Source organism: Schistocerca americana, chromosome 4 (assembly GCF_021461395.2).
Source record: "Schistocerca americana isolate TAMUIC-IGC-003095 chromosome 4, iqSchAmer2.1, whole genome shotgun sequence".
Classification (NCBI taxonomy): domain Eukaryota; kingdom Metazoa; phylum Arthropoda; class Insecta; order Orthoptera; family Acrididae; genus Schistocerca; species Schistocerca americana.
In genome coordinates this window covers 241,742,569-241,765,284 of record NC_060122.1, presented here as the reverse complement: position 1 = coordinate 241,765,284, position 22,716 = coordinate 241,742,569, and positions in this window count along the sequence as shown.

Genomic DNA, 22,716 nt, shown 5'->3' with positions numbered 1-22,716 from the left:
TAGGAACCATTGAAAACCATTTGATAATATTTGAATGTGATTCGAAGCAGCAGAGGGTGCTTATGTTGTTTTAAGCCCTTCCTTTTTTTTCCCGCACTCCTGTGCCATGATTGCTATGAGGGAGGGAAGGAGGGGGGCAGGGATGTTGTAACAGACACATGCGAGAATAAAACGGCAAAGGGCAAAGGGTCCCACCAGTAAGCCTCCCTGCTTCAGCAGCACCCTAGGTGGCACCCACCCACCTTCATTGAGAATTCTGAAACTGTACCTGTACAGATACAACCTACGAAGTAGTGCTGACAGGCAACCCCTTGACACCCATCTGATTTCAGATGTCTGTCTGCAGGCATGTAGAACTGTTTCACAGGTTGTCTCTGTTAAGACATGTTTTTAAAATTCTCAATAAAGGTTGGTGGGAACGACTGTGGGTTTTGCAGAACACGGGGTTCTTAGAGGACCGCTTTGTCGTTGGAGGGCTGGAAATGCATAAGCATAAGTATCCTTTGCTGCTTCAGGTCATGTATAAATTTTGTTGAATGATTCTGAATGGCCCCTGGTGGTTCCAACCTGTATGCAAGAGCAAAGATTGTAGATGCTTGCACTCCAAAGCAGTGTGATAACATTCAATGGGGATGAAGCCGCACAGTGTCCTTGTAGAAGAATTGAAATGTCTGGAGTATAGGCAATGTCAAAGGTTGTCAAGAATGTTGTCCTGCTGCTCATCATATTGCAAAAATTTGAGGAATAAAATCGCCAAGGAAAGGCATGCTTACATTGCCGTCATTTATACTAACCCCTGGAGCCTTCCCTTATCGATTCTGAGTGGCAGTGCATCTGCGGTGTTTTCATCAGCTACCCGTAAGAACACAGTGCAATTTCATTACTGGGCTTCACAGTTCTGTCCTCCATTACTGTGGTATCAAAAGAAGTGGTGAATTGTGAGGTATGCCAAAATTAACCCACATTACACATCACATACACTTTTGAGCTATTACCATTTTTTAGCTTGTATCAAGACCATGCTGTTTGAAGCATTGCCAAGCCTGGGGTGATGTTGCAGAGTACCACACTTTTGCACCATTACAGAGGAAGGTCATAGGCACCTTTGAGCCAAGTGCCATGGGAGACAATTATGGATTTAAAAAGTATCCTTTAATTGTGTTGTGTTGTGTTGTGTTGTGTAGTGTAGTGTAGTTACCTTTAGCTGAGATTATGGGAAAAAACACAATTACCTCATGTAGTTGCAGAGAGAACCAGAAGTCCAGCTTGTGTTGCTATAGTGAAAACAATATTTGGCCATGAGTATGAATGTGATGTGAAAAAATTTCCTTGGCGGATGATATTGGTGGAAAACATATTCAGGATATGTCTGAAAACACTGAACATTTTGTTAAAACTCGAGTTTGCGGAACAAATTTAATGTTTCCAATTCATTTGGATGAATCTACTGATTTAAGTGGTCTGGCATAGCTAGTTTCTCTCACTCGTTTGATGGATGAAGGAACCATAGTTGAATAATACCTCTGTTGCAAGGAAATTCTTTTAACTACCAAAGCCAAATAATTAGCTACATAAAGACAATGAATTTGACGCAGAAGAACTGCGTCAGTGCATGCACAGATGGTGCCCCTTAAATGGCAGGTTCAAAAAAAAAAAAAAAAAAAGGATTCAACTTCCTGATGAAACGAAAAACTTGATTATTACATACTGCTTTCTGCACAAAAGTGTGTGCCCTTAGCGAAAACTATTGGAAAAGATTTGAAATTTGTTTTGGATAAGACTGTTAAAATAATAACATTGTTACAAGCAGGCCTATCAAGTCAAGACTTTTCTCTCAAATATATGATGGGCTAGGAATACAGCATTATAACCACCTCCTCCCTGCATAAGAGTGCTGGTCATGAAGAGGGAGATTACTTAGTAGTGTGTGTACTGAAGGATGCATGCTGCAGTTATTTGGGCAAGAAAAACAAGTTTGTGCTTGCATTAAGGGACAACCTCTTGGGGCACAAAGTTAGGTTTAGTTTCAGAACTATTTGAATTACTCAGAAAGACAAACACTAGTCTACAAGGTAAGGGTGCATACTTCCTAGCCACCACAGATAAAATTGCAAACATAAGGAATAATAGAGGTACAGTTGAGAGAAAGAAAAGAAAGCAATTTTGAAATATTTCCATTGCTATCTGAATGTGCAGTTAGTAAAAAAATACATCCACCAATTCATTGACAGGTGCTGCAGATGAAAGAGGCTGGATGGATATTTCCTAATGCTAGATATAAACCAGTACGACTGGATAAGAAACTCTTTCACACTTACCAGCACTGGTGACCTTCACTTATAGAGGAGGAACTGTCAGACCTTAAGAGCAAGCACATTTTTAAGCAGAAGTACCAAAAATCAGATTTATGCAACTTCTGGATTTCCGTTCAGCAAGATTACCCTCACTTAAGAGTGCTCATTGTTTTGCTGTACTTTTTTAGAACATATTTGCGTGAAACTGCATTTCCTTTTATGAGTGGTATAAAACATTTAGACGTTTGAGAATCTTAGGTGAGGAAATGCATGTGAATTTGCCCTAAATCCAAGCTAATATAAGGCAGATTGTAATCCTCTTTCAGCCGACAATAGTAGTAAACAGTTTTGCACGTGTAAAAATTCTACTTTACTTAGAAATGAAATATATAAATTAATGTTTCTTTAAAATATCATTTGCTCCAAAAGAATCTTCTTTACTAATATTTTCGCAGAAGAAGCTGAGTAGCACCGTCACTGTGGTGTAGTGGTTATGATACTAGACTGTTGTAATGTCAAGAATCATTGTACTGGAATGTTCTCTAACTGTATATATTCCGTATGTGTTCTAGCCGGAGGCAGTTCGCTCCTTGCTCTTGTATGTGCAAGTGCTGAATAAACTTTCATTAAGTAAGTTAGTGTTCGCCATTCATCTAATTACACCTTCTTCTACGTGACAACATTCTGAAGGAGGCGCCTGGTATTGGAACTTGTGATAGCGCATATTATCGACAACACAGTGGCTCCCATCAGGCCATGACAGAGCCGCTGTTTACGTGGCGAGAAACCTGAGTTCGAGCCATATTCAACAGATCACAATCTATCAGGGACAGAAGAAGAAGAGGACATTACGATGGCAGCACCTGTGTGCCACCACATGAGACATCCTTCGGGGTTCTCTGGTGACAATGGCCAAGATCCAAACAAGTGGCTGAAGGTATATGAGTATATAGCCAAATTTAACAAATGGGATGACACTGTGTGTTTGGCTGATGTATTTTTCTACTTGGAGGGCACTGCCAAGCAATTGTATGAGAACAAGAGGAGAAGTTCAGAAGCTGGGAAGTATTTTGGCGACAGACACAACAAGAAAAGTGCAAGGCTGAAGATAAATTAAAGTGCAGGGCACAGTGTCCAGGACAAACAACAGCATCCTACATTCAAGACGTCTTGGAGCTGTGTAAAATAGTGGATCCTAGAATGAAGGAGGAAGATAAGGTTGCACATCTAATGAAGGGTGTTGCTGAGGACATGCATCAAGGCCTACTTCTGAAGGAGGTTTCAAAAGCAGACGACTTCATAAAATGATGCCAGTATATTGAGACAATGCATCAAGAAAGAATTACACGCAAGAAGTTTGAACAGCTTCCAAACATCATATCGATGTCTGTGATGCAGGAAAAAACTGATTTCACAAGTGTTCTTCGTCAGATAGTGAGAGAGGAAGTTCAGAAGGCACTTGGATTCCACGGCAAGCAAAAAACCGAGATGCTTCAAGAGGTCATAAGGGAGGAAGTGGAACAGACATTGAACCCAATCTCTCGTCCTTCATTTCCTTCCCTTTTAAAACGGTAAAAAAGTTGAGATCCAGGCAAAGGTACGTTCCTACAATGCCGCATGGGGAACCTTTTTGGGCACCAAGGAAGACTGATATTTAGAGGACCCAGGATAACTAACCAGTATGTTTCCACTGTGGACGACCGGGATGCCAGAAAACAGCAGACTGATCTTGTTGTTGTTGTTGTTGTTGTTGTTGTTGTTGTGGTCTTCAGTCCTGAGACTGGTTTGATGCAGCTCTCCATGCTACTCTATCCTGTGCAAGCTTCTTCATCTCCCAGTACCTACTGCAACCTACATCCTTCTGAATCTGCTTAGTGTATTCATCTCTTGGTCTCCCTCTACGATTTTTACGCTCCACGCTGCCCTCCAATGCTAAATTTGTGATCCCTTGATGCCTCAAAACATGTCCTACCAACCGATCCCTTCTTCTAGTCAACTTGTGCCACAAACTTCTCTTCTCCCCAATCCTATTCAATACCTAATCTTCAGCATTCTTCTGTAGCACCACATTTCAAAAGCTTCTATTCTCTTCTTGTCCAAACTGGTTATCGTCCGTGTTTCACTTCCATACATGGCTACACTCCATACAAATACTTTCAGAAACGACTTCCTGACACTTAAATCTATACTCAATGTTAATAAATTTCTCTTCTTCAGAAACGATTTCCTTGCCATTGCCAGTCTACATTTTATATCCTCTCTACTTTGACCATCATCAGTTATTTTACTCCCTAAATAGCAAAACTCCTTTACTACTTTAAGCGTCTCATTTCCCAATCTAATCCCCTCAGCATCACCTGATTTAATTTGACTACATTCCATTATCCTCGTTTTGCTTTTGTTGATGTTCATCTTATAACCTCCTTTCAAGACACTGTCCATTCCGTTCAACTGCTCTTCCAAGTCCTTTGCTGTCTCTGACAGAATTACAATGTCATCGGCGAACCTCAAAGTTTTTACTTCTTCTCCATGAATTTTAATACCTACTCCGAATTTTTCTTTTGTTTTCTTTACTGCTTGCTCAATATACAGACTGATCTTAGCCAACGCCAACTCCGGGATGACTAAGATGTGGTTGCAGGATGACGTAGATCACCAATGCCACAAGCTAGCCACTGGAGAAGACACTGCCCAACATGCCGATCAAGGTCTCTATCACTGTTTAGGAGCTCCAGCCGATCACCTAGCCACTGCAACTTGGAAAGCTAAATGGTGCGACCTTCCTTGGAGGTGAGACCGCCGAAGAGAAAAATCCTCTGCCGTTGATCACTACAAAAATGATAGGAAACCACATCGATATCCTCATGGCGTAAAAGTACCATCGCCAGTTGCAGAAAACCATATTTGTCAACAACAAAACATCTCTGCTGGAGGTGGCTAACAGGAAATATATAAAACCTACAGGTAGATGTGTCATTCGTGTGGGTATAAGTGGCCATATACAGCCCTTAGAATTCATCATCATACAAGAGTGCAGTCATGACATCATTCTCGGATGGGTCTTTTTGAATGTTTCTCAGGCAATTATAGATTGTGGTCACTCGAAGATTATGCTAGATGAGATGAGATACTGTGGACAGGGAGATGCGCATCTGAGTGTGTGGAGACTATGTGTGCTAGATGAATCATTCCTGCAGTCAGCACTAGAAAGGTAACTGGCATGTGTCATGCCATGCATCAACCCATGGATCTAGTAGTGGAATGTAAGAGAAGCATACCACTGAAAATTAACTTGATCATACCAGCCTCTGTCTTCTCGCTTAAGAACGGATTCGGTGAATTGTGGATAGTTAACTGTCGCCAAGAACTGTAGATCCTTCCATGTGCATAGCAAACACTGAGTCGTTAACTGCAGAACAGCTTTGCGTCATAGAAACCTCCCATACCGAGTCTGTGGGCGAAATTAATGCTACCACTATGAGACAAGATCTTCTAGCTCGACTATCACCAGATCTCACTAAGGAACAACGGAAGAAGCTACTTGCCATTCTCCAAGAATTCTCTGAATGCTTCAGCCCACAGGTGAAGAGCAAATGAAACAAATCGACAGTGGAGCACTTGATTAGCACTGGAGACCATCAACCAATAAGCCAGAGAGCGTACCATGTGTCAGCAAAGGAATGTCGAATAGTTTGCGACTACGTAGAGAAAATGATGAAGAATAACATTATTCAACCTTCACAGAGCCCATTGTCGTCACCAGTGGTTCTCGTCAGGGTCAAGGATGGCAGTTGGCGCTTTTGTGTTGATTACAGGAAGCTTAATAAGAGAACTAAAAAGGACGTTTACACTCTTCCACGAATTGACGATGCACTAGATTGAAGGGGGCTAAGTTTTCCTCAACCATGGAGATGTACTCGGGATACTGGCAAATCGAAGTAGATGAGGCTGATCATGAGAGAACTGCATTCATCATCCCTGAGGGCCTGTATGAGTTTAAGGTAATGCCGTTTGGTTTGTGTAATGCACCAGCAACTTCTGAACGGATGATGGAAAATCTTCGAAGTCACCTGAAATGGATGATGTGTCTTGTTATTTAGATGACATTATAGTGTTCTCAGAGACATTTGATGAACACATAAAAAGGCTGAGGGCTGTTCTTAAGTGTCTCCAACAAGGCAGTCTGAAACTTAATCCAAGAAAGTGTCCCTTTGGAGCAAAAGAAATCAAAATACTTGGACACCTTGTGTCAAACTAAGGTGTGCGGCCAGACCCATTAAAAGTGAGATCTGTAATGGAATTTTCTATTCCTAAAAGTATTAGAGATGTGAGAAGTGTCCTCAGATTACATTCTTATTACCGTTATTTTATCAGAGACTATTGTATCAACGCCAGGCCACTCCAAGAGTTGTTAAAAGCCGATGCTAAATTTATCTGAGGTGGTGCTCAACAAGATTCTTTCAATGTGCTGTGAAAAGCTCTGATGACTGAACCTGTACTTGGTCTGGGTGACGAGAGAGCACCTACAGAGCCATACACAGTTGCCAGCATGTATGGGATTGGTGCTGTTCTTGTGCAAATTTCGGATGGAAAGAGCAGGTTATATCCTATGCTTCTAGGACACTTACAAAAGCCGAGAGAAACTACTCAACTACAGAAAGAGAATTTCTTGCTGTGATCTGGGTCATGTGCAAATTTCAACAGAATCACTATTGAAGGCCATTCACAGTTGTTACAGACCATCACTCACTTTGTTGGTTGATAGGTCTTAAGGAACCAACAGGATGAGTTGCCAGGTGGGCACTACGTCTTCAAGAGTATGACATTACCATAGTGTACAAAAGTAGAAGAAAACACCAAGATGCCGACTGTCTCTCAAGAAACCCTGTGCATGACCATCAAGACTTGGATGAAGATAGTGACTGTCTCACTGCACTCCTGGATCTCTCTGCTGAGCAGAAGGAGGACGCCAAATATCTGAAATTATGCTTGCCTTAAATCAGTCAGAGGATGTAAAAGGACAATTTAAGGTAGTTAATTGATTACTTTGCAAGAAAAACTTTGATCCGTTTGGAAAGAGAGGTCTACCAGTGACCCCAAACACATGCACTTAAATGTTCTACAGAAATTCCATGACACACCTGAGACTGGACGTTTAGGATTTATTAAGACATACTATAGGATCCACAAGAGATTTTTCTGGCCAGGTTTATTTAGGAGTGTCTGTCACTATGTGTTGCACTGTTGGGAGCGCCAGAGGAGAAAAGCAGTTCCTCAGAAACCACCTGGCCAACTCATACCAATTCCACCAGCCAAAACACCTTTCCAGCATGTTGGGATTGACCTCCTTAGATGATTTCCAACGTCTGCTAGTGGCAATAGATGGATTATTTTTTGCACTGATCATCTGACACGCTATGCCATTATAAAAGCCATGAAAACAGCTGAAGCATTCGAGGTAGCCAAATTCATGGTGGAAGACATTGTATTAAAACACGGTGCCCCAAGGTCATTAATTATGGATCGAGGGAAAGTTTTTCAATCAAATCTTGTGACAGAGATAAACTGTCGGTGCAACATTACTCACCACATGACGACTACCTACCATCCGCAGACTAATGGGCTTACTTAACGCCTTAAGACCTTGGCCAACATGCTATCAATGTTCGTCATTGTTGAGCATAGCAATTGGGATGAGGTACTACCTTTCATGACGTTTGCCTACAACACTGCCAAACAAGACACCACAGGATTTACGCCATTTTTCCTGGTGCTTGTGTGTGAGGTGACTATGACAATGGACACTGTTTCCGTTAAACCTGATGACGTGGACGATGACTACATCGGCCAGGTGTTAACCAGAGCTGAGGAACCTCAGCAGTTAGCTCGACTCCACACATTGCAGGCTCAAGAAAACGATTGTCGAAGGAATGACGTGAGCCACCCCCCCCCCCCCCCCCCCCCCCCCCCCCCCCCCCCCCCCCCCCCCCGTTGTCTACCAGCCCAGTGACCTCGTCTGGATCTTCACTCCTGTTCGGAAGGTTGGTCTCTGAGAAGCTCGTCATGTGCTCCTTTGTACCTTATAAGGTTGTAAAGCAGTTGTCTGATGTTACTTATGAAGTTGAAGATTTCGACCCCGACACAAGACAATGAAAGATCAGAGATACAGTCCAAATCCTTCCAATGAAGCCCTATAAGGATCCTGCAACCCAGGGTAAATTCGAAGCTCCAGTGACAGGCAGCAAGCGGGAAGGTGACGAAGAGCGTAGCAGCAAGGGAAGTTTTAAGAAGATCACCACCAGGGGAGTCAGAGTATGCAGGATCTATGACTCGCTCCTGGACTAGGAGGACATAACAGCGAGACAGTGTTCTCTTAAGGAGAGAGCAATGTCGCAGAAGAAGCTGAGTAGCACTGTCAATGTGGTGTAGTGGTTATGATACTAGACTGTTGCATGGAGGGTCATGAGTTCAAAAGATCTCCTATGGTACAGGGTTTTCCCGTTACGTCCAACGCTGGAGTGCTATTCCAGTGTCTGGGAGCCCTGGCAGTAGTAAGAGTGTAAGGGAAAATAAGCAAAAGATGTGAATTGAAGTTTGTGTTGGGGAGAGCACTCAACTTGGGTAGTTTGTGCAACAATGTTGACCATTGTACTGACTAGCATTTCTGCTTTGCAAGCAAGAAGACCCGGGTTCGAGTTCCAGCCGCAGCACAAATTTTAATTCATTTCTTCTGCTTTGATCATTATTGTAAAATTTTAAGTTCTATATTCAGTTCGAGTACATTCTAGAAGCATCCACAAATATCAAGAATCATTGTACTGGAATGTTCTGTAACTGTATATGTACCGTATGTGTTCAGGCCGGAGGCAGTTCGCTCCATGCTCTTGTATGTGCAAGTGATGAATAAACCTTCGTTAAGTGAAGTTAATGTTTGTTATTCATCTAATTACACCTTCTTCTACGTGACAATATTAGTGATAGTGTGTCTCATGGAATTGCATGTGTTAGAAGTGTGTCATCGTGAGGAAGAGATTGGAAAGCCTCTGTTATAATTACTGCTTTGGAGACTCAAGAATCTTCCAAATTCAAATACTATAAGAAAACAGTGATTAAACTGAAGGCAGAATTGCCTGTGTTGGGACACAGCAACACAGCAGAAGAAGACAGTTTTTTACATAAATAGATCAGACTCCATACCATTAAGTCCAAGTATATGTTCCTCAAACTCTCTTGAGTTTCGACTTACTATATGGAAATGAGTTCTTGAGTGCTAGGCTGTCTAGGACAAATCAGTTAATTTTTTAAGACTTCAAGTCACTAATGTTATGTGTCTGCACAAAGCCAAGTTTAACAATGTAACAATATGACTTGTAGTAGTGTTGTGGTAACTGTTGGCGAATGTAATATTTAATTTTGCTGTAGTGCATTTGGGCCCTTCATGTTAGAATAAGCATAAAGCAACTCCTGGTTTATCTCACGTATAATGGGTGTGGTGCCTTGTTGCCTTTTCCCCTCTGCAACTCTCCTTTCCTGACAGAAGGCAGAGGAAGATGAATACTACTTCCTCTGCTCACTGCACTACATTATATTAGTGATAAAGGAAAAACAGTTAACAAATGGTATGAAATATGGACTGGAATGTGAGACAACATTTCCAAGATGATGTTTTCATTGTAACACAGAGCTTGTTGGTTGTTAATAAAAGTGTACAACAAGTGATGGTAACTGGAAGAATGAGGTTATGTAAAAGAAACATGCTCCTTGTATTTGTCACTATACCTTTTATTTTCCACGATAGTAAATATAATTTGTTGTACAACATTTACTATCACAATCACTGCACTATTAAAGACAGACAACCTTGTCTTTCAGCTTTAGAATATCCTGAAAGTACAACATATTGCCTTGCAAGTTTGCTTTTATTGTTCTAATGACGTTTCCTAGTGACTCATTGTTTACAATCTATGCCCAGAATCTGACTCACTGTTATTGGAATTACATGAGTCTACTAGTCTTTGTCATTGGCAACAAGTGGCAGAATAATCGCACATTTAGCACATTTAGATTTAAGGATTTGATCTCCCTTCAATACTGCTCTGTCTCTCTTGATGTGGCACTTGGCTGTCTTAAGGGAACAAGGCATGTGGAATACTAGATTCCTGATTAGTCTAGCTTCATCCTTTCCTCTGTTTTTGCCGAGTGTAATACAGTGCATGCGCAGGGCTTGATCTCCCTTCAACTCTGCTCTGTCATCCTTGATGTTGCACTTGACTACCTTAAGGGAACAAGGCATGTGGCGTATTAGATTCCTGATTAGTCTAGCTTCATGCTTTCCTCCTTTTTTGCCAGGTGTAATACAGCACAAGGGTACAAGTTTGTGCGCGCACTCACATGCACATCACTGTATTATGTTACTGTTATTGTTAGGTTATAGGTGTTGCATATACAGAGAGAGGTGCCTTCACCCTGAATATAGAAGCTGGTGAGGAAGATGGCTTATATGGTGATCACTTTGCTTGTAAGGTCCTATCAAAGAGGCACTGATGTCATGAGACAAATAAAACTGGGTGGTATGTAAACACAAATGTTCATGGAGTCATGACAGTAAGGATGTGATATGATAAGATGATGCACAAAACTCTTTCACTTGATGAGGGGCTTGGCGGGTAAGGTTCAACATTAACCCTCAGTTTTTCTGTTGTTTATTGCTTCTTTCACTTCTTGGAATGATTTGTTGATCTGAAACTTGCTAAGCTGCACACCAGTTTCAAGTTCTCATTAAACTGAAGGTCCTCTGTAATTGTCTGGATAAGTCAGTTCAAAGGTTGGAGGAACTGAAGGCTATACGAACACCAATAGAACTGAGTAAGTTGGTGTAGTAGTAAGACACTGGATTCTTATTCAAAAGAACAGTGGTTCAAAACCCTGTCCTACCAGCTAGATCTAAGTTTTCTGTGATTTTCCTAAATTGCTTACAGCAGATGTCGAGTTTGTTCCTTTGAAAATCCTTTGGCTGATCTCTTCCCCTAACCTTCTCCAATCCAGTCATGTGCTCTATCTCTGATGTCTTCAATGGGAAATCAAACCCTGTCATCCTCGGAAACACAGTGGTGTTCAAATGGACCTCTATGTTGGTTTAATTTAAAAACGCATCCTAAAATTTCCTAGGATAGTTAACTTCAATTTATCTTTACACTAGTAATCTTTATCAGTAACTTTCTAGCACTTGTCACATAAGGACTTATATTACAAAGTTATATGAAGTAGAGTGATCACTTGAAGGAGCATGTCAGGCTTACATTTGTTGGGAAGATCCTGGGTATGACGTGTGTGTAAAGGAAAAAGTGTACAAGGCAGTAGTATGACTTATTCTAGCATACTGCTCCAGAGGTTGGAGCTGTTATGTGAGGATGACTTCAGACATCAAAATAATTCATACACACTTCTAGCATCATAACAAGTCAGAATAGCCTATGCAAAAGTGTAATGAAGTAGTCAGGAGACTTAAATTAGAATTCTCTCTCTAAAGGGGAACATTTTTGTGACAATATGTTGGCAGAATTGAGAGAACTACTAACCCCAACTGTACATATTGTATAGGTCTATAAGATGAGTACTGAGAGGATGTATGGAAGCATACAGAAATAATAATGTCCTTACTTCACACAGTTGGGGCCTTAAGACTAAACACTGGTTTGATGAAGTCCACCCCATGCAAGCCTCTTCATGTCTGCATAATTACTTCAACAAGCATTCACTTAAACCTGCTTACTGTAGTGAAGCTTTGGTCTCCCTCTACAGTTTATTTAAACAGGCAGAATATATTGCTGCAGCCGGTAATGCCTGTACAAGGGCTGTTCAAAAAGTAAGGTGACTTTCATATTGCTTGGGCAACGTACATTCGATTATCGATTTATTTATTTATTTTTTGTTGAGTTGGTACACATGTCCTGAACATACAAGGGTGGTTTGAAAAGTTCTCGAAATCACCACGAGAGGTCAGCAGTAGTGCAGCTAGTTATTCACGTGCTATTCATTGGAGTGTTGTTTGTAAACATGTGCCACTTCAGTTCTCTTGGAAGAGAGCTGTGGCGGTGACATAGCTCTATTGTTGTTACTGCATAGCGATTTGCGAAGATGGAAAAAATTGAGATTCGAGCAGTGATTAAATACTTTGTAAAGAAAGGTATAAAAGCAGAGGACATTCTTGACGATTTCTAGAATACACTGAGGGACACTGCCCCTTCATATTCAACTGTTTCCAAGTGGACAAATGAATTTAAATTTGGTCGGGAGAGCTTAGATGATGATCTGCGCAGTGGTCGGCTAAGATGTGTGACTACTCCTGAAATCATTGCAAATGTGCACAAAATGGTCATGGAGGATCACCAATTGAAAGTGCATGAGATTCATCACGCTTGTCAAATGTCACCTGAAAGGGTATATCACATTTTAAGTGAAGAATTAGAAATGAAAAAATTATCTGCAAGATGGGTGCTGCGACTCTTGATGCATGCCCGGACACATATGCCATCACCATGGCAAAATTACACAAACTAAGGTATGAATTGTTGCCACACCTGCCTTATTTACCTGACATGGTTCCGTCAGACTTCCATCGCTTCCCAAAACTGAAAATTTTTCTTAGTGGATGAAGATTCACTTCAAATGAAGAATTGATAGCCTGAGTTGACAACTATTTTTCTGGCCTAAAGGAAACTCATTTTGAGATACGATCAAGGCATTGGAATATCATAGGCCCAAGTGCATTAATCTACAAGAAGACTACATCGAAAAATAAAAAAAAGTTTCAGTGATATAAGTACTTTCTTCCTATTCCGTTCTGAGAACTTTGATTATTATAAAAAATGGAGCAAACAATTTGCATCAAATTTTGTGTGAAAAATGGAATCAAGTGCTCTAAAACACTTGAAATATTGACAGTGGCATATGGTGAGTCTGCTGTAAGTAAAAAAAAAAAAAAGTTTTCAAGTGATATAAGCTCTTCCAAGATGGCCGAGAAGATTCCAATGACAAGCCTCACTCTGGATGCCCCAGCACATCAACAACAGATGATAACATCGAAGCAGTGAAGAAAATTGTTTTGGAAAACCATCAAATTACCGTAAGAGAAATTGCTGAGGATGTTGGCGCATTGTTTGGCTCGTGTTATACAATTTTTGAATGTTTTGGGCATGAGACGTGTGTCAGCGAAGTTTGTTCCAAAACTTCTCAATTTTGATCAGAAAAACTGTCATATTAGCATCGCTCAGGAGTTCTTGGATGGTGTCAATGATGATCTTGATTTGTGAATTTTAAAATTTTCCCGGCGAATTGACTGTTTAAACAAATTTCGGGCTTGCAGCCGGTCGTCATTCAATACTTCGCACGATATTTCAAATGGGCACCTGGCAGCCATCTTCAGGTGAGCCGTCGCAGTCTGGGTCGTAACTGGTGACGAAATATCGGTTTATGATTATGACATCGAAACCAAAGCCCAATCGTCCCAATGGAAGAATCCCAGAGAGCCAAAACCGAAAAAAGCATGTCAAGTTTGGTTAAATGTCAAAGTTTTGCTCACTGTTTTTTTTCAATTACCATGGTATAGTGCATCATGAATTTTTGCCTCAAGGTTGTACGGTTAATAAGGAGTATTACCTTGATGATATGCGTCGTTTGTGAGAAGCAATACGCAAAAAATGTCCAGAAATGTGGAAAAACAATTAATGGATTTTGCATCGCGACAATGCATCTGCTCATTCATCATTGCTTGTGAGAGATTTTTTGGCCAAAAACCACATGACAATCATGCCTCAGCCACCATAACCACAGCATTTGGCCCCCTGCGACTTTTTCCTGTTCCCAGAACTGAAGAGACCTGTGAAAGGACAAAGATTTTCAACGATTGAGGAAATACAAATAAAAACTATATCACTGGAAGTACCCAAGGTTGTACTAAAAAGTGCTTATGAGAAATGCTTCGAGGATAGGAAGAAGCATTGGCAGAAGTGTATTGTATCTAAAGGGGATTACTTTGAAGGGGACAACATGAATATTGATGAGTAAATAAATATTTGTTCATAAAAATATAGAGTCACCTTACTTTTTGAACAGACATATAAGACAATAATTGTTTGGCACAATTTGTAGATTGCTTACTGCTATACTGCTACTACAATGGCAGCTTATGAAGATTTATGTAAGTTTGTACGTGGTGTTATAGTCAGTATGCGAGCGATGGGACACAGCATCTCTGTGGAGATTTTCCGATATGACCATTTCATAAATGTACTGTGAATATCAGGAATCTTGTAAAAGATCAAATCTTCGACACTGCAGCAGCTGGAAAAAGATCCCGCAAGAACAGGACCAAGGTGACTGAAGAGAATTGTTCAGTGTGACAGAATTCCATCCCTTCTGCAAATTGCTGCAGACTTAAATGCTAGGCCATCAATAAGCATCAGCATGTGAACTATTCAACAAAACATCATCAATATCTCTGGAGCCAAAGGCCCGCTCGTGTACCCTTGGTGACTGCATGACACAAAACCTTATGCTTCGCATTGGGCCTGTGAACACTGAGATTGGACTGTTGATGGCTGGAAACATGTTGCCTTGTCGGACAAGTCTCCTTTCAAATTGTATTGAGTGGATGGACGTGTATGGGTATGGAGACAACCTCATGAAACCATGGACACTGCATATCAGCAAGGGACTGTTCAAGCTGGTGGAGGCTCTGTAATCATGTGGGGTGTGTCCAGTTGGAGTGATATGGAACCCCTGATGCGTCTAGATACCACTCTGACAGGTGACATGTATGTAAACATCCTATCTGATCACCTGCATCTGTTCATGTCCATTGTGCATTCCGACTGACTTGGACAATTCCAGCAGGACAGTGTGACACCCCACATGACCAGAATTTCTACAGAGTGGCTCCAGGAACACTCTTCTGTGTTTAAATACCTCTGCTGGCCACCAAACTTCCCAGACATGAATGTTATTGAGTATATCTGGGATGCCTTGCAACATGCTGTTCAGAAGAGATTTCCACCCCTTCGTCCTCTTACGGATTTATGGACTGCCCCGCATTATTTTTCTTATCATACTTATTTTTGTTACTTACAGCCTGCAGTTTGGACACTAGTAGTCATATAATACTGGTGAAATCATAAATATGAAACAACGGGTTTCAATACAAGTAATTTTTTTAAAAGGTCTAACATTTATGTTCCAACTTTTATTGCTAATCATTGCAATTTGAACACAAGTAGGTGACATGTTTTGCAAACATGTTTATTACATCTTCCACACAACATGTTTGTTTTATTGCCATTGCTTTCTGGATACAACTTACAGCAAAAATATTTAGTAAGTTTTCTTGTTATCACTAATTCTGACCCACTTGCCATACCTTCAGGGTTTAGATGTACCTAACCATTCTCAGACAACCCTATCTTCTTGGAAAGTGCTTCCTTGATGCAATGTATTCTGTGACCAGTGACTTTCCAGGTTTCTCCAAGAATATTCTATCTGTCAGTATTTGACATCTTTCTTATTTCATTTTGAAGCACTATATAAAAGTCTACTTCAAATTAATTTTTTACATCACTTACTCTCTAGGCTGCATGCCTGGTAACTCCTGGGGTATTCTCAATGATACTGAAAGATGATAGGTGGCTATATTGTGTAACTGCCATTCTCTATTCCCATGTTTAGAAAGAAAAGACCACGCACTATTTTGTTCAGGCTGTGGACTGTCATCGGAACACTTGCTTCAAGATGCGCTACTTTCATGACTTTCAAACTTGGAAATTGTTCCTTCATCCGTAGAGGAAATAACTAATTCTTCCAACTCAGTGTCAGTGATTTAATAACTGCCATTGTGTCTCATCTAAAACAATGAATATTCAAATCACTGAGTGCAGAGCCTTTTTTGGCCGTTCAGAGTAAGTTGGAATGATAAAAATCATTATTACCACAAAGTGCAACAGAAAACTAAAAAATACCTGTGATATTAAGAAATGTGGTGAAATGTTCCTTCGGACATACAAGCACATCAGAAGGAAAAGGCACTACAGCAACTACAGCTGTCAAGAAATACATGAAGTATATTTGCATTTGAGAATATGAACCACCATTGGCTGTATATCAGAATGACTACAATGAAAATTTGTGCTGGACCAGGTCTAGAACCTGGATTTCCCACTTTACCTGAACAGTCACCTTAACTGTGCAAGAATCACAGCCAGACCTCAACTTCCATATGTCATTGTCCATGTGTCACAATCTGCACCCATATTTTACCTATATTCCTGTCCAGGAAAGACATAATTCTTGAGAGTTGAGGGCCTGGTATTGGTGAATAGATACGAAACTAGCAGTGCCTGTTTTATTTAAAAGAACAGTGGAATGTTCCTTCAGACATGCATAACAGGCCCTAAGCTCTCACTAAATAAGTGCTCCTTGAACAGGGATATACATAACATATGAGTGAAGGTTGTAAAGCATGGACGAGAACATATGGAAGTTTGGCTCTGGCTATGATTGGTGTGCAGATACCCGAATCGATTAAGTGAACACTCACATAAAGCAGGAAATCTGGCTTCATCTCATAGTCTGGAACAAATTTTTATTGTCATTATTCTGATATAAAGCTGATGGTGGTTCAGATTTTCAATTTCAAATACATTTGTTTGGGGATGGCATTTTGTGGGGCCAACATATGCCACTGGTGGTCATGGAAGGTACCGTAACAGCTGTATGATACGTGAATACCATCCTCTGACTGATAGTGCAACCATATCTGCAGCATATGGTGAGGCATTCGTCTTCATGGCCAACGATTCGTGCCCCCATTGTGCATATCTTGTAAATGACTTCCTCCAGGATAAGGACATTGCTCGACTAGAGTGGCCATCATGTTCTACTGACATGAACTATATCGATCATGCCTGGGATAGATTGAAAAGGGCTGCTTATGGACGACATGACACACCAACCACTCTGAGGAATCAACGCCGAATCATCACTGAGGAGTGGGACAATCTGGACCAACAGTGCCCTGATGAACTTGCGAATAGTATGCCATGATGAATACAGGCATTCACCAATGCAAGAGGACGTGCTACTGGGTATCAGAGGTACTGGTGCGTACAGCAATATGGACCACCACCTCTGAAGGTCTCACTGTATGGTGATACAACATGCAATGTGTGGTTTTCATGAGCAATAAAAAGGGTGGAAATAATGTTTATGTTGATCTCTATTCCAATTTTCTGTGTAGGTTCCGGAACTCTCGGAACCGAGGTGATGCAAAACATTTTTTTATGTGTGTATAACAGAATATCTTATACCTATGTCTGACATTTCATCTGTCGCTTATACTTCGAACGTAAATTTCTTAAGTTTTAAAATGTCATAATTTTTCATTAACTGGTTTCTATTACTACAGTTTGTTTGTTAGTTTTAACTGATCTTTGGTCACATCACATACGCAAATTAATTACGTACCACATTGTTATGGTACAATACATGCATATGATACATTTATACTTCATTTTATAGATAGGCTTTTATCACTTACAGGAGCTCATTTCTTCCTTAGGTAGAGGAGAGAGAAAAACATTCGCAATAGGACTAAAATATTACACATTGCTGGCCTAATTATGAGCTGGCACCGCCTCCTTGCTTGGGAGGGAAGGAAGGAAATACTCGCCTACTGGTTCAAAGATTAATGAGGAAATGTTACAATCGTGGACTAGTTGCCAAGGAAATCTTATTTCAAGGAAATTATGTGTACTACTAATCATTCATGTACTATAATGTTGTTTCTTCATGCCCTAGTGCTGTTTACTTCAATTCATGTGTAGCTTAGTCTTAATTATGAAAGAGCTTCAACCATCGCAGACATGTCTTTCTCGAATACGTGGAAATGTCATTATTTATAAGCATAAATGATAAATATTAATTGGTTTTTGTAAAATCACATGCTTAAATGTTTATGTGTACTTCGCAGCGAACAGGTTCTGGTAAATGTCGACGAGCTACACTGTGATGATGCATATTTTTAATTTTTCATTTGCCTTATCACCTCTGTATAAATACCCTTGTAACTAAATTGTTTACTTGAGGTGCGGCCTGTTTCTTCATTTGGTACCTGCTAATCTCGACATAATTCTTGTCTTCTGCACAGTGACGATGCACTGATCGCTGAAAAAAAAAAACTTAAAACTAATTGCATTATGTAGATCGGTGGCCACTGATACGTTTGATCATTACATCTGTCAGCAGATATTGCCATACTTTATTTAAATTCACAGTCATTCATTTATTCTGTTAAACTTTATGATCATTTACCTGCAAAGAAAATTATTTTACATTTGTTACCGTACTTTATCATTTCTTCTTATCTCACATACCTCATATATTTTTTCATAATGCTTTGTTTTGCTTGTAAATATGTTCTATAAAGCTTAGTATTTCACTGAATCTCTGTGTACATATATCAATAGGTTTCTTAGCTCTTCGACAGGAGATGTAATTGCGTAGTATTTCCGTTTACTTTGTATTTAAGTTAGGTACTTGTACATGAACCATGGACCTTGCCGTTGGTGGGGAGGCTTGCGTACCTCAACGATACAGATAGCCGTACCATAGGTGCCACCACAACGGAGGGGTATCTGTTGAGAGGCCAGACAAACATGTGGTTCCTGAAGAGGGGCAGCAGCCTTTTCAGTAGTTGCAGGGGCAACAGTCTGGATGATTGACTGATCTGGCCTTGTAACACTAACCAAAATGACCGTGCTGTTCTGGTACTGCGAACAGCTGAAAGCAAGGGGAAACTACAGGCGTACTTTTTCCCGAGGGCCAGCAGTTTTACTGTATGATTAAATGATGATGGCGTCCTCTTGGGTAAAATATTCCGGAGGTAAAATTGTCCCCCATTTGGATCCCTGGGCGGGGACTACTCAAGAGGACGTCGTTATCAGGAGAAAGAAAACTGACGTTCTATGGATCGGAGCGTGGAATGTCAGATTCCTTATTCGGGCAGGTAGGTTAGAAAATTTAAAAAGGGAAATGGATAGGTTAAAGTTAGATATAGTGGGAATTAGTGAAGTTCGGTGGCAGGAGGAACAAGACTTTTGGTCAGGTGAATACAGGGTTATAAATAGAAAATCAAATAGGGGTAATGCAGGAGTAGGTTTAATAATGAATAAAAAAAATAGGAGTGCGGGTAAGCTACTACAAACAGCATAGTGAATGCATTATTGTGGCCAAGATAGACATGAAGCTCACGCCTACTACATTAGTACAAGTTTATATGCCAACTAGCTCTGCAGATGACGACGAAATTGATGAAATGTATGATGAGATAAAAGAAGTTATTCAGGTAGTGAAGGGAGATGAAAATTTAATAGTCATGGATGACTGGAATTCGAGAATAGGAAAAGGGAGAGAAGGAAACATAGTAGGTGAATATGGATTGGGGCTAAGAAATGAAAGAGGAAGCCGCCTGGTAGAATTTCACTCAGAGCATAACTTAATCATAGCTAACACTTGGTTCAAGAGTCATGAAAGAAGGCTATATACATGGAAGAAGCCTGGAGATACTGACAGGTTTCAGATAGATTATATAATGGTAAGACAGAGATTTAGGAACCAAGTTTTAAATTCAGGTTTTCAATTGTAAGACATTTCCAGGGGCAGATGTGGACACTAACCACAATCTATTGGTTACGAACTGTAGATTAAAACTGAAGAAACTGCAAAAAGGTGGGAATTTAAGGAGATGAGACCTGGATAAACTGAAAGAACCAGAGGTTGTACAGGGTTTCAGGGAGAGCATGAGGGAACAATTGACAGGAATGGGGGAAAGAAATACAGTAGAAGAAGAATGGGTAGCTTTGAGGGATGAAATAGTGAAGGCAGCAGAGGATCAAATAGATAAAAAGACGAGGGCTAATAGAAACCCTTGGGTAACAGAAGAAATATTGAATTTAATTGATGAAAGGAGAAAATATAAAAATGCAGTAAATGAAGCAGGCAAAAAGGAATACCAACGTCTCAAAAATGAGATCGACAGGAAGTGCAAAATGGCTAAGCAGGAATGGCTAGAGGACAAATGTAAGGATGTAGAGGCTTATCTCTCTAGAGGTAAGATAGATACTGCCTACAGGAAAATTAAAGAGACCTTTGGAGAAAGGAGAACTACTTGCTTGAATATCAAGAGCTCAGATGGAAACCCAGTTCTAAGCAAAGAAGGGAAAGCAGAAAGGTGGAAGGAGTATATAGAGGGTCTATACAAGGGCGATGTGCTTGAAGACAGTATTATGGAAATGGAAGAGGATGTAGATGAAGATGAAATGGGAGATATGATACTGCGTGAAGAGTTTGACAGAGCACTGAAAGACCTGAGTCGAAACAAGGGCCCCCGGAGTAGACAACATTCCATTAGAACTACTGACAGCCCTGGGAGAGCCAGTCCTGACAAAACTTTACCATCTGGTGAGCAATATGTATGAGACAGGCGAAATACCCTCAGACTTCAAGAAAAATATAATAATTCCAATCCCAAAGAAAGTAGGTGTTGACAGATGTGAAAATTACCGAACTATCAGTTTAATAAGTCAAGGCTGCAAAATACTAACGCGAATTCTTTACAGACGAATGGAAAAACTGATAGAAGCCGACCTTGGGGAACATCAGTTTGGATTCCGTAGAAATGTTGGAACACGTTTGGCAATACTGACCTTATGACTTACTTAGAAGAAAGATTAAGGAAAGGCAAACCTACGTTTCTAGCATTTGCAGACTTGGAGAAAGCTTTTGACAATGTTGATTGGAATACTCTCTTTCAAATTCTGAAGGTGGCAGCAGGGGTAAAATACAGGGAAGCGGAAGGCTATTTACAATTTGTACAGGAAGCAGATGGCAGTTGGCAGTTACAAGAGTCGAGGGGTATGAAAGGGACACAGTGGTTGGGAAGGGAGTGAGGCAGGGTTTTAGCCTACCCCGATGTTATTCAATCTGTATATTGAGCAAGCAGTAAAGGAAACAAAAGAAAATTTTGGAGTAGGTATTAAAATCCATGAAGAAGAAATAAAAACTTTGAGGTTCGCCGATGACATTGTAATTCTGTCAGAGACAGTATAGGACTTGGAAGAGCAGTTGAACGGAATGGACAGTGTCTTGAAAGGAGGGTATAAGATGAACATCAACAAAAGTAAAACGAGGATAATGGAATGTAGTCAAATTAAGTCGGGTGATGCTGAGGGAATTAGATTAGGAAATGAGACACTTAAAGTAGTAAAGGAGTTTTGCTATTTAGGGAGTAAAATAACTGATGATGGTGGAAGCAGAGAGGATATAAAATGTAGACTGGCAATGGCAGGGAAAGCGTTTCTGAAGAAGAAAGATTTGTTAACATCGAGTATAGATTTAAATGTCAGGAAGTCGTTTCTGAAAGTATTTGTATGGAGTGTAGCCATGTGTGGAAGTGAAACGTGGACGATAAATAGTTTAGACAAGAAGAGAATAGCAGCTTTCAAAATGTGGTGCTACTGAAGAATGCTGAAGATTGGATGGGTAGATCACATAACTAATGAGGAGGTATTGAATAGAATTGGGGAGAAGAAGAGTTTGTGGCACAACTTGACTAGAAGAAGAGATCGGTTGGTAGGACATGTTCTGAGACATTGAGGGATCACCAATTTAATATTGGAGGGCAGCGTGGAGGGTAAAAATCGAAGCAGGAGACCAAGAGATGAATACACTAGGCAGATTCACAGGGATGTGGGCTGCAGTAGATACTGGGAGATGAAGAATCTTGCACAGGATAGAGTGGCATGTAGAGCTGCATCAAACCAGTCTCAGGACTGAAGACCACAACAACCTATCTGGTTGCACCTTCTGCCAGTCTGGCGCGCATCCACACAGGTCAGTGCCTCCTCTCCTACTACTGACGTCAGCGCATATTGTTGAGTGCACACAAATGAGCCATAAGTTAATTCTTTTTGTGCTTGAGCTTCTTGTGAAGCAGTGTATTACTTCTCATTGCTGTTGATTTTATGCTTACGTGTACAAATCAAAAGAATTACTTATACTTATACACATTACTTTATCCTAAAATACACTGGAGAAAAAAATCGCACTTAGAGTTGTGTAAGTTATGTAAAATTATCTTGTGGTAGAAAAAAAATGTTACCTTGCTTCATCATTCTATAAAAGTTTTTATATCTTTGGGGGTGGAGACCCTTGTCTCTCCCTGTTTTCTCATAGACTAATCTGTTCGTTCCAGGGTAAGGTATTTTGGAAATTATATATGATCCTGAAAAGAGTAATTGCCACTCCTTATGTAGTCTGCCAATTTTTGTCGATTTTGGGGTGTGTCCGTAAGAGGACTTGTTGCCCTTCATAAAAT